This window comes from Gossypium hirsutum, chromosome A09, assembly GCF_007990345.1.
Source record: "Gossypium hirsutum isolate 1008001.06 chromosome A09, Gossypium_hirsutum_v2.1, whole genome shotgun sequence".
NCBI lineage: Eukaryota > Viridiplantae > Streptophyta > Magnoliopsida > Malvales > Malvaceae > Gossypium > Gossypium hirsutum.
The window spans coordinates 38,346,523-38,359,223 of record NC_053432.1 but is presented as its reverse complement, the minus strand read 5'-3'; the positions used below and the strand labels follow the sequence as shown (position 1 = coordinate 38,359,223).

General features: G+C 30.9%; 2 non-coding genes across 2 annotated transcripts; both read left to right on the top strand.

Annotated features, from left to right (window-relative positions):
* The first annotated feature begins 1,510 nt into the window (after positions 1 to 1,510).
* LOC121206878 (small nucleolar RNA R71) lies at positions 1,511 to 1,617 on the top strand. Its single transcript, XR_005902050.1, has one exon. It is a non-coding gene; the product is annotated as a small nucleolar RNA R71 (small nucleolar RNA).
* Positions 1,618 to 3,363: 1,746 nt separating this feature from the next.
* LOC121206877 (small nucleolar RNA R71) lies at positions 3,364 to 3,470 on the top strand. The gene has a single exon (XR_005902049.1). It is a non-coding gene; the product is annotated as a small nucleolar RNA R71 (small nucleolar RNA).
* The last annotated feature ends 9,231 nt before the right edge of the window (positions 3,471 to 12,701 follow it).

The following is a 12,701-nucleotide window of genomic DNA, read 5'->3' as shown; positions in this document are numbered from 1 at the left end:
TCCAAAACTTTAAGATAAGCTTTCTCTATAGCAATGTCCAAATCATAAATTAAATAACAAGCTATGACAAAAGAAATGTTTAGGAAATTTATTGTTTCCACTCAAAGGAACAGTCTCTAAGCAAGCCAAAACCATAATTTTTCTAAAATGAAAAAAGGACTTTCCACCACCCAAAACTAGTGATGGAAACAATGGAAAAATTCTGAACGAAAAATGTAGTCTTCCTTCACCATATAATTTATACTTAAAGAAAATTTAAAATAAATTATTCTTTAACCAATCACCGTTCATGCAAACACAAGTCCACTAAACTTTTTTATAATTGAGGGCTTAAACGAGTCATGCACGGGTACTCATTGGTCGAAGGTACCCCCTTGTTCCCTCCCCACTTAATATTGGGGTGATCTCGCTCCTCAAATTTTTGTTTTGGGGTATGGGTTATATCCCCTATTACCTCAGTAGTTGGCCTTCATGTTATCTCTACATTTGAGCTGGTTAGAAGGGGCTGATTGGGAGCTTGCGATCATGCCGAGCTCATTTCTATATACATTCCATATTCATAAATACAAAGAGATCAGCCACAACATCAACTAATTTCTTTAATATAGATAAGAATCTAACAACTATTGTAACATGCACCATTCACAACAGAAAGGGAGATTCTTATCTACTTTAAAATTTTAAGATAAGCTTTCTCTACAGCAATTTCCAAATCATAACTTAAATAACAAGCTACGGCCAAAAGAGTGTTTAGGAAATTTAACATTACCATTCGAAGAATAGCCTTTAAGCAGGCCAAAACCATAATTGTTCTAACATGCAAAATGGAGTTTCAACCACCCAAAACTAGTCAACGGAAACAAAGGCAAAATTCTAAAAGAAAAATGGAGTCTTCCTTCACCGTATAATTTATACTGGAAGAAAATTAAAAATAAGTTATTTTTTAACAAATCACCATTCATGCACATACAAATCCACTAAACATTTCTATAATTGAGGGCTTAAACGGGCCATGCATGGGTACTCCTTGGTTGGAGGGACCCCTATGGTTCCCTCCCCACCTAAGATTGGGGTGATCTTGCCACCCCGAATTATAGGTTTTAGAGTACGGGTTAGATCCCCTATTACCTAAGTAGTTAGCCTCCGAATGATTTGTTCATTGTGACTTCCCTAATTCGTGCCTTCACTATTATGCCCTACATTTGTGCTTTTTCAAAAGGGTTGATTGAGAGCTTGCGATCTTGTCGAGCTCATTTCAAGTAAATTAAGCCTCTCGAGGATTTGTTTGATATTATTCTCATTACTAACTGTATTCACAGTCGGTTACTTTTCTCGATATGTGAACTGCTTAATCGACCACATATAAGAATTCATTACAATATCCTCAATGAGTTGGAAACCTTCAACATAAGTCGTCAACATGAATGCCCCTACAGATGCCCCGTCGAGACTAGGTCACAAGTTTTCGTCTAGCGCATTATAAAAAGTTTGTAATTGCAACCAATCATGTAAACCATGGTAATGACATTTACATAGCATAAGTTTGAAATGCTCCTACGCTTCATATAATGACTCTACCTCGAGCTACAGAAAGTTGGTAATGTCCATTCTGAGCTTCATGGTTTTACTTAGAGGAAAATATTTTGCCAAAAACTGACTTATTAGCTCATCCCATGTGATTATTGAGTCCATTGGCTGCAAATGTAACTGCATGAAAGCATTATTACTAAAAAATAAGGGAATAACCAAAAACATATAGCATCATCAGATACCCTGTTATATTTAAAAGTATCACATATGGTTAGAAAACACTTAAGGTTCTAGCGCGAGTCTTCATTCATCAATCCTTGGATCTGAAGATTCTCTTGGATCATTTGAATCATGATCGGCTTGATCCCAAAATTGTTAGCATTAATCGTCGAACAATTAATGCTTCCTCGGACAACATCGAGATTAGGCATGGCGTAATCATGCAATGTTCGTTCACCCATTGGTATTTGGCATGGTGGTGGTGGACATTCTTTTACTCTTGGATCATTGATAGGGTGGTCTATTGGTGGAGGTTGGGCTTCTCTTGGAAGTTAACCCATTCTAGCATGTGTCAAAATTTAAAATAAATTATTCTTTAACCAATCACCGTTCATGCAAACACAAGTCCACTAAACTTTTTTATAATTGAGGGCTTAAACGAGTCATGCACGGGTACTCATTGGTCGAAGGTACCCCCTTGTTCCCTCCCCACTTAATATTGGGGTGATCTCGCTCCTCAAATTTTTGTTTTGGGGTATGGGTTATATCCCCTATTACCTCAGTAGTTGGCCTTCATGTTATCTCTACATTTGAGCTGGTTAGAAGGGGCTGATTGGGAGCTTGCGATCATGCCGAGCTCATTTCTATATACATTCCATATTCATAAATACAAAGAGATCAGCCACAACATCAACTAATTTCTTTAATATAGATAAGAATCTAACAACTATTGTAACATGCACCATTCACAACAGAAAGGGAGATTCTTATCTACTTTAAAATTTTAAGATAAGCTTTCTCTACAGCAATTTCCAAATCATAACTTAAATAACAAGCTACGGCCAAAAGAGTGTTTAGGAAATTTAACATTACCATTCGAAGAATAGCCTTTAAGCAGGCCAAAACCATAATTGTTCTAACATGCAAAATGGAGTTTCAACCACCCAAAACTAGTCAACGGAAACAAAGGCAAAATTCTAAAAGAAAAATGGAGTCTTCCTTCACCGTATAATTTATACTGGAAGAAAATTAAAAATAAGTTATTTTTTAACAAATCACCATTCATGCACATACAAATCCACTAAACATTTCTATAATTGAGGGCTTAAACGGGCCATGCATGGGTACTCCTTGGTTGGAGGGACCCCTATGGTTCCCTCCCCACCTAAGATTGGGGTGATCTTGCCACCCCGAATTATAGGTTTTAGAGTACGGGTTAGATCCCCTATTACCTAAGTAGTTAGCCTCCGAATGATTTGTTCATTGTGACTTCCCTAATTCGTGCCTTCACTATTATGCCCTACATTTGTGCTTTTTCAAAAGGGTTGATTGAGAGCTTGCGATCTTGTCGAGCTCATTTCAAGTAAATTAAGCCTCTCGAGGATTTGTTTGATATTATTCTCATTACTAACTGTATTCACAGTCGGTTACTTTTCTCGATATGTGAACTGCTTAATCGACCACATATAAGAATTCATTACAATATCCTCAATGAGTTGGAAACCTTCAACATAAGTCGTCAACATGAATGCCCCTACAGATGCCCCGTCGAGACTAGGTCACAAGTTTTCGTCTAGCGCATTATAAAAAGTTTGTAATTGCAACCAATCATGTAAACCATGGTAATGACATTTACATAGCATAAGTTTGAAATGCTCCTACGCTTCATATAATGACTCTACCTCGAGCTACAGAAAGTTGGTAATGTCCATTCTGAGCTTCATGGTTTTACTTAGAGGAAAATATTTTGCCAAAAACTGACTTATTAGCTCATCCCATGTGATTATTGAGTCCATTGGCTGCAAATGTAACTGCATGAAAGCATTATTACTAAAAAATAAGGGAATAACCAAAAACATATAGCATCATCAGATACCCTGTTATATTTAAAAGTATCACATATGGTTAGAAAACACTTAAGGTTCTAGCGCGAGTCTTCATTCATCAATCCTTGGATCTGAAGATTCTCTTGGATCATTTGAATCATGATCGGCTTGATCCCAAAATTGTTAGCATTAATCGTCGAACAATTAATGCTTCCTCGGACAACATCGAGATTAGGCATGGCGTAATCATGCAATGTTCGTTCACCCATTGGTATTTGGCATGGTGGTGGTGGACATTCTTTTACTCTTGGATCATTGATAGGGTGGTCTATTGGTGGAGGTTGGGCTTCTCTTGGAAGTTAACCCATTCTAGCATGTGTCAAGATTTTTTCTGGCTCCAGTTCAAATGGTATTATCCCGTTATTGGTCCAAGTCATACATTACCTCTTACAAGCAAAAAAGATTCACACAATCAATAAAATTTTCAAACAAAATAATAGGAAAAGAAACAAAGTAAAATTTTGTATTTATAAAGCTAGCTTTTGTCAATTATCACTTTACAAATCATATAACAAAACTAAAAATCACTCAATCTAGCACTGACTCCCTCGACGAGGCCAACAAACAAACAATGTTTTCAAATTTGCAGAATGCCAAAACAGTATCGATACTGATTATAATATCGATACCTACCATAAAAGTATTGGTATTTATTCCTTTGGTATCGATACCTAGTTCTAAAATATTGGTATTTAAATTGCATTTGATTATTTCAAAATTATTTGTAGCATCTCGTAGCTAGGGTCCAACGATTGAACCGGGTGAGGGGTGTTACAGAGTTAGTTGAATTAAGATCGCAATTCTTAAACAATCCACTGGCATAGATTTACACTGTTGAGGTTCAATGGCTTTAGATTATGAACCAAGTTTGTTGCGTTCAAAGTTATGGATGATTTTTTTTTAATTATTTCACTGTACATTATGCATCACCATCTCACTAAAAATTAAAGTCGAGATTTTCATTTCCAAATCAAATGCAACAAGTACAATAAAGAACAGACAAGTCATCAGTTACTACTTGTGCGTATAAGGTCTTCACCATGTCTTTCAAATCCATTGCCTTCGCCTTCCTTTATAGGAACAACACTAGTGTCAATAAGATCTTTAAAAGCAGAGTTGGTTTCAGCAGGGTCCTTAGGGAGGTAAAAACTATTAAAGTTCTTTCACTTTTCTTTAAATTCCTCCCAGGCTACTCTAGAGGGGAAATGAACATCAAAATCTAGCTAAACACCAGTTAGTTGCTAAGAGCATCAAAATTTACTCTGTAAGCATCAAAAGGGCTACTAGCTACTTAAGCGTACAAAAGGAAGGTTAGCTTTTAAATCATGCAAATATTCTTGGAGACTCTACATAGTATCTCTCTTATATTTCTCTAAGGCTTCTTCATGGCTCTTCATTGAATTAGTAATTGCAACCTTATATTCTTCATCCATTTTCTTTAAGCTAGCTTCCAAAACTATTTTACCAGCTTACTCACTTACGATCACCCCATGTAACCTTTCAACATCTTTCTCAGCAATGGTAAGACGTCCTTCCAGCCTTCTATTTTGCTCCAATAGTCTCATATTTTCTTTAGCTAAGTTGGCATAATGTTCCTGTGCTAGTGCTCCCATAGTGGATTGATACATATTTTCATGTTCCTTCCTTCTAATTTCTGCCTTATTTACACTTCAATGAGTCCTAGGCTAGCCATACATGCTTCATTCAACATCACTCGTAAGGAAACCGCTAATTATTGCAGTGAAGGTTTCCTTGTGTCGCTAGATGACTCACTTAATTCACTTGGGCAAAAAAGCCCTTTTGTTTCTTCAAGCAAGAGATTATTCTATTGCTTCATCAGTTCATCAGAGCTGAAGGGAAACTTCTTCACACTGAGTTTCTCACACTAAGGGAACAAGGTCCTTGTTACACCATCAGGAGCATGGAACTTCACAGAGCCACCAAGGGGGCCATGAGCGACAGTGATCTCAAAGGCATCACCATTAACTAACGTTGGTGATGGTGGGGAGTTAATGGGAGAAATCACAAGAGAAGGATTTATAGAATGAGCTATGCTAACAGGAACAACATTAACAAATGTTTCACGATGATCCCCAATATTAACAAATATTTTAGGATGATCCCTCCTGTTATTTCGGAAAAGCTCTTCCCTTAGGCTACCTTATTTTTTGCTACTTAAAACTATATTGGTGGCTCTTACAACAATTTTTTGCTTCATCCTACTATTCGCACTACCTTCACCAACATTAGTACTAGAAGGACCACCTTGCATAAAGCATCATACATCCATGTACGTCTATCTCCCTTGATAAGCTGATAGATTCTTCAGAACTATATTCAGTACCCTGAGTTGTGCTTGCACAACCAACAATTTTAAATCAACATCGCTAGTTAACAAAAGGAGTTCACATCACTTTCTATATTTGTTGAAGGTTGTGAAGACCAAGCGTGAGGCTTTAGTTTACAAAAAATTATAAAAGTAATTCCTAGGCTCATATTTATTTCCCAACAATATTAATAGTCAATTCATCATTTACCCCGTGAGGCCACGCGAACTATGTAGGAAGAACCCAATGATGTTTGCCTCATTATTCGCATCAACTTGTCTCCATCCATTACGGCTCAAATTTAAAAGACAATACTGAAAACCATTTCTTACGGCCAGTATTTCTTCTAAGTCCAGCCTACTTCTGATATTATGTCTCGCCTTATCAAGCAAATGTATTTGTTATGCGATGACCATTTAGTGGGGAAATCAAAGCCACTACTAAGCTTATATGTGACTTATATATATTTGCAGCGATTAAGACGAAGATTAGAACATATGTTGTTGATAATAGACTTCACGTCTTCACGGAGGGTCAAATAAAGGAAACTATTTGAACCCCCTCAGTTGTAGGCATTCAATTGGTATAACATTTGAAATACAACAATCAACAAGATTTCATCACATCAACCACATTCAATGAAATACACTATAGCCAACCACTAAGAAAGACCAAATAGTTGGTCAAGAGTTATCCTATAGTCATCAATGAGATGACAAAAGAAAGGATGAAGGGATAAATGAAACGCTGCTTCTAACACATGTAGTGGAAGTAAAAAAACTACCATTACTGTTATCCCTCAAATGATGCGATCCTCCAGGAATAGAAAAATCATAAGTGAAATTCAGAAGTTTAATTCCTTGAGCAGTCAGAACTCTGTGTTTGTTGTACAAACATACGCTTTTGCTTTTACGACATTTCTTGCTTCTTGATGTCGTGAAGTGTTACTCGGAATAACGCGATACAACCTTTGGTTCTAGCCATACTTTACCTGTGAAATAGAAAGAAAAGTTGAGAATATAAGGGAAATTTTAGAGAGATTAACTTCGAAATTATCCTTTTCGGCTGCAGCTTCTTCAATTTTTTTGAATTTGAGTAATGCGATTGCTAAGGCTCGGTTAACTCTTTTTTTAAAAAAAAAACTCTCCCTCATTCTTTGACGATTCAAATGCCCAATAGTGGGAGAGTGATCAGCTGTAAACAGTTGTATTTTTTCTATACACATGGTTAAATGTAAGTTGTATGATAAAATGTAAAATGTACTTGGTAAGTTTTATTAATTTTACTTTTATACCCACAAAAACAGGTTCCAAGAAGAGTCACTTTATAACTCTTCTTTGAACCAAATGAGAGACAAATTGTTATAATACTTGTTATGACTGGCCCAAGACCATTGAGTTTCAATTGGATAGGCCGGTTTCCATCAAACTCAGACATCGACTTCACAGCTTAAGCTCACAAACTGAGCTCAGATGATAATGAGTGTTTGCACGATGGGTACCTATATTCCCCTACGAAGTCACATATGAGATTGCGCATGAGATTGCATAACATGTTTTAAGTCTAAGGTAAGATACGTGTTGATATGCATGGAACCTACCTAGTACGTCCTATCAATGAGCAATACCTATATCATATAAATAGGCAAACACCACCATTTAAGAGAGATAAAGAAAAATACTCAACAAGTATTAATATATTTATGATTATATCTAGATAATTTTCTATTTTAATAGATTTTAAAATTTGGGACACCCACAAAAAGTGAACACAAAAATAATAATAATAATTGACACGCGATGTAAAAAATTTGATATATATATATATTGTATTTTGAGAAGTAATAGAGTAGTTTAATATTTTACTTTTTAGGGGTAGTCTTTTAGACTAGTAGATAGGTTTTTTTTAAGAACGAAATAGATTTTATTTTTAAATTTAAAAAAAAATATATTGTAATGATAATATTATCTTTATTTTAGTTTTTAATTTTTTTATCTTGTTAATTAGGGATAAATCTCAAAAATATATATTAACTTTAGTTTAATATGCAATTATATACATAAACTTTAATTTTATTCAATTTTATATATCAAATTTTGATTTATCCAACTCTCACAAATTATTAACACAATTATTACTATAACATCATTTTATGTTTATACATTGCATACAAAAATAATTATATTTATCAAATATAAAAAGAAATTGATTTATTTATTTCTTTAAATGTGTGTGATTGAATGAAAATTAAAGTTTCATGTATACACTTGAACTACAATCAAAGTTTCATATATATAATTGCACCAAATTAAAGTTCATGTATCAAATCGCATATTGAATCAAAGTTCATGTATAATTTTGAGATTTATCCCTATTAATTATCTTTTAACTTTCATCATTTAAATAATTGTCACTTAATTTATAACGCTAAAATTAATCAGGAGTATTATAATAGAACTAGAAATTTTATCACATGTGTATACATGTGAAAACTATGTATTTAGAATATTAGGGTACAATAAATAATGAAAAGTATGGTTTGACATTAATTAATAATACCACATGCAATATGTATGATATTAAAAATGAAAAAATAGATTAAATTGTGAATAAAACAAAATTTAAACATGTAAATAATGATAATAATATTAATTTTATTTTTATATAAAAATGAACTTAAATAAAACTTAATGTTATTATATTAATAATAAATTTTTAATTTTAATTTTAATTTTAAATATTAATATCAAATATTATAATTTTCAATATTATTAAACACATATTTAATTATTTATATTTAATAATATAATAAATTGTTAATATAATTTATTATTTTAATAAATTATTTAATATTAAATTTTATTTTAATAATAAAATTTAACAATAATACTTTTAAAGTTTAAATAATATTCTTCATATGTTATTGAAAAATATTCATATTAATATTTTATTAATAAATTTACAATTATAAATATATTAATAATAAATGATTTATAGTATAAAGGTGAAAATATGCCATAAGTTCATGCACTATTTGTAAATTCAGAATTTAGTCCCTATACTTTTGTTTTCAGGAATTTAGCCTCTACTTTTTAGATTTCAAAAATTTAGGTCCAATTGTTAACAATGGTAAAATTTTTGTGTTAATTGTGTTAATATGACATTTTTAAATAAAAAAATACCTACTTAGCAACCATGTAATTAAAAATGACGTTGTAATGAACCTTAATTTAACAAATAATTTTAATAGTGTTGATAGTTGAACCTGAATTTTGAAAACTAAAATGTAGGACTAAATTTAAAAAAAATAAAAGTATAAGGACTAAATTTAAAATTTACAAAAAGTACATGGACTTATCACATATGTTAACCTAGTATTAAATATGAATATTTTAAATTTCATTCTTAGTTTCATTTATCCCTTCCAACTTTAATGTGTCAATATGCACTCTCATATATGAAATATATGTAATTTAAATTAAGTTTTAATTAGGCATTATTTATTATTAAGTTTATATATGATATTAATTATTACAAAATATTATCTTATTATAAAATAAATTTCTTTTGTCAAAAGGAAATTATTGTATAATGTTTTGTAACAAATATATTTATGTCGTGTTCGTTTCACTAAGAACAACTATTAGAAAATGATTTTAGGAAAATTTTCCAAACAACGAAAATATTTTACGCAGAATCATCCAAATATCAGAAAATATTTATTTTTCCATAAAATCAATCCATTTTCTAGAAATAATTTTCGTAAGCTATTTTCAATGAAATAAGCACAACCTTAAATGCACTACAATTGTTTATCATGGTGTTGTCATCAATCTTGGGTTGATATCAAGTTAACTTGTAACACCAACTCAATCAATAAATAACACTGTCAATATATACAGCCGATGGAAATAATGAAGTGTACATAATAAAATTAAAATGTACAAAAGATTTTAAGATAAAACTTTAATTGAGTCGCAAAATTAAAGTTTTATTAATTTAACTATCTTTGGTTCAAATCTTACAATATGTAAATTACTTATTTGTTTAAAAAACTTAAAAAGACTAAACTATTCTTGAATAATATAATTTATTTTAATTACAGAATGATATTTTTGTAATTTTTTCAACCGAATTTGTGCTCAATTGACTCATGACACCAACTTAATAAAACTTTAAGTAATAATATAAATATATTTAAATTTAAAATTAATGAAATATTTTTTTATTATTTAATTTGAATTCAAGTTAAAACTATAAATAAAAATATTTTACTCAAAACTCATGACAAATTTAAGGTACTGAACGAGCTATACGACCTAAGACTAGAACTAAACCCCACAAACATATTCACAAACCCAATTACCCCGTGTAACATTCAATGAGAAAATGGGTTTTTCTTCTTTTTTTTTCCTTTAGATTTGGACCACCCGGAAATGTTAATTTAATTCGTTAATATGTAAAAAAGATAAATCTTTTGCAAATCACATTTGACCATTATAATATTATATGCATATGATTTCATAGGAATATGGCCCAACCATGAACTACCGCAACATGTGTTTACACACATTATATATCATCATCATCAGCTCAGCTATGAATGATTAATCTAATTAGTCAACTCTCTCAAAATTCCACATCACTAAGGTCAACTTCATTTGTGCCTCCTTTGCCCTTTCCTTAATCTCAAACCATCATCTTGCATATTCTCCATCCATCCCCTCTACTCACATTTTCTTCCTTTACCGAAACCTACCTTAAGTGCCTTTATTTTTTTTACTTATATTTCCACATACATACATAAATACATGAAAACAAGACTAATTCTTTGAAAGGTACCCCAATCTCAAACGATCAATTATTTGAAATACAAATTTTTTTAAACTTTAACAACTGGATTAAAAATATCACAAATATTAATTTGATTTATATATTTTACTTTTAACCACATGTTACACTCTCAACTTACTTGTGAAATCTAAAAGACTTTACAAGGTGATGTATGAGATAAATTTCAAATAATTTCATACATACATACATACATATTAGTATTTGGTAGATTGGAGGTGTACTTTTTTTTTATTCTACAAACAACTTTAAAAAAGTACAATGTGTCTATTTTTTTAAAAATATTTATTTATTTTAATATTTTACTATACTCCTGAATAGGTGTGAGCAAAACTCGATTTGACTCGAAAAAATCGAAAAAAATTTGAATTTCTAGTTAAACGAATCGAGTTATTCGAGTCAACTCGAATTTTTTTCGAATTTCGAGTTCGAAACGAGTTGAGTTTTTGAATTCGAATAATTCAAATATAAAACTATAATATTTTACATTTTTACCCTAAACTTCCAAACCTTTTTACTTTTCCCTCAAAACTTTTACTCTCTTTCTATCACAACCCCCCAATCTACCCATAATCCATTTCCCACCAAAATTTTACTATCCCATTTACTTTTTCTCAAAATTTTATTCCCAAAAACCCTCAAAACTTTTTATTTTCCCCCAAATTTTTTACTCCCTCCCACTTTCCCCTTAAAATTTTTCCTTCCTTCCCATCCCACCTCCCATCTACCCCAACCCATCCCCCCCAATTTTTTTAATATTTTCCCTCTAAAATTTTACTTCCCCTATTTATTTACTTTCCCTCAAACGTTTAATCCCCAAAACTTTTTATTTTTCCCCTAAACTTTTACTTCTCACCCTTTACTCTAAAAAAATAAAAATTATCCAAAAAAATCACTAAAAATAAATAGTAATAATTTTATTTTTATCTACTATTTATATTATTAAATTAAATTTCACATTTTATATTATTTATATTATTGAATTGTTTAGCCATATTGAATATTTGTATTAGAATTGAATTATTAATTATGCCATTAAATATTCATGTTAAAATTTTATATTAGTATTAATTTTACATTTTATCTTTAAAATAACTTTTATTAAAAAATCACATTTTTACATTTAATATAATTTTTATTTCCAAAATATATAATGACAAGAATTTGAATATAACTGAAACAACGAAGCAAGCAAAGAAGCTAACCTATATATAAAAGTTTAATAAATAAATTATGAGGTGATGAAGGTTAATAAAAATTTTAATTAAGGTGGACAAATTTTATTACGATGGACAAATTTTATTACGATGAATGACAGTGGTTATAAGGACCCAAAATTATTTTTTTTAAATTTAACTCGAACAAATATATTCGATTCGGATTTCATATCATTCGACTCGGTTCGAGAAATTTTCAAAACAAATTAGGATGATAAAATATGATTTGTCAACTCGATTAACTCGAAATTTTTTATTCGATTCGATCGAACGCTCACCCCTATTCTTGAAGAACACTATTTGTCAACTCCCTGACCTAGTTTGTGGAGTCTAAAATTTCCAAAAATATTTGATATACTGCCAATGAAATTTTTAGACTTTACAAGCAGGATTAGAATGATGATAAATGTCTTATAAAGTATAATAAAATATATAAAAATTTAAGACACAAGGCAATTTTTTAAATTTACTTTTAGAGTTAAAAAAAGTACACGATTAATATGTCAAATACTAATTCATATTTATATAAATAATTATTTTATCCATTCCATAAAAAAATTTCTACAAATGAATTTAAAATGTGATATCTTTTTAATTATTTAATTATTATTTTATTACATCCGCGTTTCACTGTGTGTAAGATAACAACATTTGGGGGTTCTTATTTCTTA